We start from the raw sequence: 6,784 nt of genomic DNA on the forward strand, positions 1-6,784 counted from the left end.
CCTGTGTTTTTGTGCTGGAAAAATAGAACACAGCCACTTGAGCGATCCACACTGGTGCATACAAACGGCTCCTGAAGTAAAGGTTCTTCAGTCAGTAGCTCCAGAAACCCCCTGTCCTTCATCCATGTCTTGACTAGTCTCTCTGTCATTTTCCAAACAATTTAGCATCATTGACAGCTTGGGCTGTTTCTTTTGCTGATCAAGGAGCTGTTTCCATGGTTCAGTTCTCACCAGTGTTGATAGATATAAATAACTTCTCTCTGGTGTCAAACCTGTTGGGATATCTAGTTTCAGCAATAAGCAATTAAGGTTATTCAAACGAGTTTTTATAGTTTCATTAAGCCCTAGACTTTACTATTCCTTCCTGCCTCTGCCGAGACATGCACCACCACACCTGGCCTAGCAATAATTTTTTAAATTCTATTTAAGTTATGTGTATGGGTGTTTTGTCTCCATGCATCGGTGCACCATGTGTGTACTGTGCCGTGGGAGGAGGGGTCAGAAGAGAGCATTGGGTCCCTTAGGAACTGTAGTTACAGACTAGTGAGCCTCCAGGTAGGTGCTGAGAATCAAACCCAGGTCCTCTGGAAGGAGCCGGCAGTGTTCTTAACTGCTAAGCCGTCTCCTCGGCCTCAGTAAGTTTTTACTGTGTTGTTTTATTGATTAGATCTGTTGACTTCCACTCTGTGTCATCTTGAGTACTATTAAGTGGTTTCTGGCCATTTTCACACTTTGCCTCCAAAGCACAGAATCTCTCCATCCAACTATTGATTAACTGACAAATTTCCTGTGAATGGGTTTCCATTGCTGCCTTCAAGTCTTCATTGAAGTTTCCACAAAGCTTTTGTGATTGAACCAAGGAAGAAACTATATTTTCTTAGAGTCCATGTAGATTATTATACAATACACTGAGAAAGCTTTTCTTTTTCTTTTCTTTTTAAATCTCCTGTCTTTTTCAACCATTGCCAATAAAGTCTTGAAACTGTGTTGCAGTTGTCTATTGGTTTTCAGTGTGGACACCACACCAGGGGGTGAGACAGCCTTGAGGGAACCAGGATGGCCAGTCACAAGCTCAGTAATTGATTTCTGCAGAACAACAGTCTTACTTTGTGCAGCTAATGATCGCTCTTCTCGTAGCACATCAGAAATCTGAGACACACTAGCTGCCACATTTTCTTGCTGGTGACTTGAGGTTTTGCCTATGTTCTTTCCAATGTTAAAGAGACGTATTCCTCTCTAATAACTTGGAAGTCTATTTCTTGTGAATGTTTCTGAGTGGTTTCATGTCCCTGTGCCTTATTTGCAGCTCAGATTTACACTGGTCAAGTTCATTACCCACACATAATTAACACTATTTATAACAAATATAACAAATAATTAACACACTTGAGCCCCTCCTCAAGAGCACTGATACTTTTTTCAACAATTTGAAAATTTGATACCAGTTCAACAATTTGTTTTCTGAACAGTTAATCTTCCACTCATGGCTCTTTAAGATTTCCTTCAGAGATGCACACTCCATTTTCTCATGGGCTGTATCGAGAGCTCCTGTCACACACTCCATCGCTTCTGTGGCGTCCTTAATAGGTTCTGCGGCAGGTTTCTGATCAACTCCAGGCTTACTCAGTTTGTTCTTTGAGCATATTCTAATGTACTCACAGGTTCCTCAAAAAATGAGAGATGCAGGGAAACGTTTACAATTGTAGATGTTCTCGTACACACACCCCCAAGACCTTTGCAAGATTCTAATTAGTTTAGACTCTCGATAAAGAACATGAGGTATTATTTCCACAAGAGCAGCAAACTCCTCCCAAAGTCAACAGGGACTGATGGATATTTCCAGCATCCTGGATGCTCTTGTCAACAGCTCCAAGATGACCAAATTTTCATTTCCTGCAAGATGAACCAAATGCAGCTTTCCAGTTTTAACAAGCTGCTCTCCACCACTTGTCGCATCTTTTCTTGTGTATTTTATAGAAAAACTGGAGGAAGCATTCACCAAGGTTGCTCCAGTTGTCCAGTTGCTGTTCTCTTCTCCAAAGTTCGGTAGACTTCACCTGGGTTGTGCTCTGTAATTTCCTCTAAACCTTTGATTATCACTCTGCTCTTGTTACAGGATCATCAAACAAAGCAGTCTCTCAGAAGAAGATGGTCAGAGAATATCAAGAGTTCTTTATTATAGATATCCAATAGAGACATTGGCTGAAAATTCAGTACCATTATCAGTAAGGGTCTCAAAAATTAAATGAGTTTGTGAAATTATACCAGCCAAAGGATCTTCCTCCCAGGTGACCTTTCATTTTCCGCTGTAAAAGTTTTTCCAGTGCTAGTCTGTAAAGATAGTCCAATTATAGCCCATAATAACTTCATCTAGAATGGACAAACACTGCTTTTGTAAACATTGGTTTGCTCAGTAGATATTCCAAACACCAGATCGAAAGGAAATGTTTTCCTCGAGCTCCTGTCAGTGAGTCCTACAATAATTGATTCACTAAGGTCTTTTTGTGCACGATCACATTCTATTACTGAATGCAGTTAGCTTTCCTCCCTTCCAAATTACATGGTCTGCATCTCACCACCGCCTGGATGCTCTTGCCCTTCTGCTCTTTCTTGGGTGAGCTCTCCTGGGACGTTGTCTTAGAGTTACTATTGCTAATGATGGAACACCATGCCCAAAAGCAAATTGGGGAGGAATGGGTTTATTCAGCTACCCTTCCACATCATAGCTATCATTGAAAGAAGTCAGGACAGGAACTCAAATGGCAGGAACCTAGAGGCAGGAGCTACTGCAGAAGCCATGGAGGGTGCTGCTTACTGGATTGCTAATCATGATTTGCTCAGCCTGCCTTCTTATAGCACCCAGGACCACCTGCCCATAGGTGTCCCTGCCCACGACGGGCTGAGCCCTCCACCATTGGTCACAAAGCATTTTCTCAATTGAGGTTCCCTACATCTTATGTTGACAAAAGTATCCAGTACAGACATGTTGACAGTCCCGCCAAAATCTGTTGGCCTGGAGATGATTCTGACCCTGGGGGGCGGGGGGGGGGGGGGGGGAGGCTGGGCACCCACATCTTTCTCCCAACTAAAGGCTTACATCACAGTATCCCCATTGTTCACACAGGCCTCTGACTGTGGCCACCAACCTGCACCAACTGGAGAAACTGAACCTTCAAACTCATCTCTGTTCAGAAACCAACAACAAAGCATTCAGATTTTTAAAGCACTGTACCGCAGCTTACATTCTTTCATACTCTCTAGTCCACTGGAGGTAAAATAGACCCATATAAAACTTGCAGCCAGGGGGTGGTGGCGCACGCCTTTAGTCCCAGCACTCAGGAGGCTGGATCTCTGTGGGTTCAAGGCCAGCCTGGGCTACCAAGTGAGTTCCAGGAAAGGCACAAAGCTACACAGAGAAATCCTGTCTTGAAAAACCAAAAAAAAAAAAAAAAAAAAAACTTGTATTAATACAATAATTAATTTGTTTAGTAGATGCTCCAAAGGTGTTTGGAAAGGAATTAGTTCGTACCTAGAAAGCATATGAAATATATTTTAAGATTTTGATTCAACAAGTTAATCTTAAATTGAATCCTTTCGCTTCTGGCCATGATTCAGCACTGAATTCCCCACCCACCTGATGCACTTAAAATACCAGACAAGAGCTGAGGAAATGACAGTGGTAAAGCTCTGGAAATGTAAGCATGAGGACCAGAATTCAGGTCCCCCCTGCACCCCAAAAATGTCATGCAGGTATGTAGCCTGCCTATAACACAGCACAAGGAAGGCAAACAAAACCCCTAGGGCAAGCTAGTGAGCTAGACTAGCCACATTGACAGCCGTGGGTTCAAGTGAGAGACCCTGCCTCAATATATAACGTGGAGAGCCGTGGAAGACCTCCGACATCAACCTCTGACCTCTACATGCACACATACACCTCCACTCCCATCCACTCACATACATGTGTGCCTATACACCTGCACACACACCTGCCCAAAATATAAATAAGAAGAAACAAAATAGCATACAAAATATATTAGATATTCAAAATATCAGGCAATGAAGAGCAGGGATCCTTCGCTGATTAAAAATCAGATGAACTTCCCCATGGCGACTGCTCCAAGCCTGGAAGAAGTTTTCTGGCCTTGAAGTGAGGGATAGTGCCTGAAGTAGGGCCTGTTAGTCCTTGGGTTGGGGGGTGAGCAGGGTGATTAGAAAACAGAGAGATGGGGCATGGAAGGAGGGATGCTGTTCAGAAAGCATGTCTGAACTGGGCACGGTGGTGCTTGCCTTTAATGGCAGCATTTAGGAAGCAGAGGCAAGAGACTCTCTGAGTTCAAGGCCAGCCAGAGCTACATAATGAGACACTTGTCTATAAACAAGCAAATAAATAAATAAAAACAGTATGTCTGCAGAGGCTCCTCTTAAAGCATGCAGCTGCTCTTGCCACACTGAGTGATCCTGTGACCTTTCCAAACTCAACAAAACAGTGGTGTTCAGTTAAGTTACCAGGTTTGCAACGAGTATGAACACCTGCAGTGGAAAGTGCCGGTTTTCTACGACAGCCTCTGTGACAGTTCCACAAACTCAGTGGCTTAAAATAACACAGATTAGGGCTGGGGAGATCTCGAGGACAACCCATAGAGATGCTGGATAGGTGATGGCCCACCTGCAATTCCAGCCTTTAAAGGTGAGATCCTCAGGCAAGCAGCTCTGGCCTGGTTTAGAGGTCCTGTCCCAGTGAATACGGTGGAAGAGCAAGCAAAATGAATCCCCAAGTGAACCCCAGGCATCCACATGTGTGTGCTGTGGTGTGCATGTTATTGTATAACAGTTTCCTTGGATTGAAATTTTCCCTCCAGGAGGGAAAAGGAGACTCATAAGACCCGGGAGGAAAGTCACAGGTCTGGGACAGTGGAAACTTGGAGGATTCTCGAAGGCCGGTCCCTAGCTTTATAGGAGTAAGTAACTCTTGGGGAAGGAGACGAGGCAGGGCACAGAGAGGAGACTACTCGGACTATCGGGCAGCATGCAGGCTGTGCAGACAGCATGCAGACAGCATGCAGGCTGTGCAGACAGCCCCCTTGCAGCTTTCGTGAGCCGGCACGCATGCTGGAGTGGGATTTTCAGTGATGCGTGGCTGGCTGCCTTTGGGTCTTCCTGCTTCTGTCACCTTTCCCCCACACTCCTGCTAGTTACCAAAACAACAACTACCTCATTACTTCACGGAGTTGGACTTCTATGCAGTTTTTACCGTTGTCTTTTTATGGGTCCCTTTGGCGAGTTGGTGTATGTGTTGAGTCTTGCCAGAAAAGCCTGTCACACATTAATGTGTACAAACACACATGAAAATGAAACATAAAACAACACAAATTATTGGTTTTTTAGACAGGATTTCATGTATGCCGGGCTAGCTTTGAACTCAACATGCAGCTTATGTTGAACCTTGAACTTCTGACCCTCCTACCTCCACTTTTTTAAAAAAATGTATGTGTATGGGTCTTTTGTCTACATGTAAGTCTGTGTCTATTAGCAGTTGCATGCCCAGTGCTTGCAGGGGCCAGAGCGAAGTTAAAGACAGTTGTAAACGGCTATGTAAAGACTTGGAATCAAACCCAGGTCCTCTGGAAGAGCAGACAATGCTCTTACCAGCTTTGCCATCTCTGGTGGTTTCAATAAAAATGACCCCAATAGGCTCATATAATTGAATGCTTAGCACTATTTGGAAAGGATTAGGAGGTGTGGTCTTGTTGGAGGAAGTGTGTCACTGGGGCTGGGCTTTGAGCTTTCAAAAGCACATGCCAAGTCCAGAGTCTCTCTTGACCTATGCATCAGGGTGTGTAGCTCTTAACTACTTCTCTGGTACCACACTTATCTGCCACCATGCTCCTACCACGGTGATAATGGACTAAAGCTCTGAAATTGGAAGCAGGCTCCCAATCAAATGCTTTCTTTGTAAGAGTTGCCTTGGTCATGGTGTCTCTGCACAGCAATAGAATGGTGATTGAGACACCATCTTTGTACACACACACACCCCTCCCAGGGCCTTTTATTTTTTTTTAAATAAATTTCTCTATTTTTAAAAAATAATTTCTTTAACTTTATTTTATATGCATTGGTGTTTTGACATGGGTGTCAAATCCCCTGGAACTGGAGTTACAGACAGTTGTGAGCTGCCATATGGGTGCTGGGAATTGAGCCCGGTCCTCTTGAAGAGCAGTCCGTGCTCTTAACCACTGAGACATCTCTCCCGCCCCATCCTGACTCCTTTTTTGAAGTTCTGGGATTTACAGGTGTACACACCAGTTTAAACGGTGCTGAGGATTGAACCCAAGGCTTTAGAGATGCTAGGAAAACACTCTACCAACTCAGCCACATCTTCAGTTCCTACAAATTAATTCTTAATTTAGAGATGTTGAAATCAGAAGTTGTCTTAGTTACTGTTCTATTGCTATGAAGAAACATTTAACTTGATGGTTTCACACTAAAAACCTACCAAGGCTGGCGGTGGTGGCGCACACCTTTAATCCCAGCACCTGGGAGGCAGAGGCAGATCTCTGAATTCAAGGCCAGCCAGAACTACACAAAGAAACCCTGTCTCAAAGAGAGACAGAGACAGACAGAGAGACAGAGACAGAAAGACAGAGAGTGAGAGAGACAGAGACAGAGAGAGAGGGGGCGGGGGGAGAGAGGAGCCACCTGGAGGACTGACAACTATATAATAACCATGGTTCTGAGAAGAAACATCATGAAATATATACAGTGGAATAGCATTTCCTTGAATTAA

At 44.0% G+C, this 6,784-nt stretch overlaps 1 pseudogene; it reads right to left on the reverse strand.

The window, feature by feature from the left end:
* Positions 1 to 553: 553 nt before the first annotated feature.
* LOC102927972 (kinesin-like protein KIF11 pseudogene) lies at positions 554 to 2,684 on the reverse strand (annotated as a pseudogene).
* Positions 2,685 to 6,784: the final 4,100 nt, after the last annotated feature.

Source organism: Peromyscus maniculatus, chromosome 5, assembly GCF_049852395.1.
Source record: "Peromyscus maniculatus bairdii isolate BWxNUB_F1_BW_parent chromosome 5, HU_Pman_BW_mat_3.1, whole genome shotgun sequence".
NCBI classification, from domain to species: domain Eukaryota; kingdom Metazoa; phylum Chordata; class Mammalia; order Rodentia; family Cricetidae; genus Peromyscus; species Peromyscus maniculatus.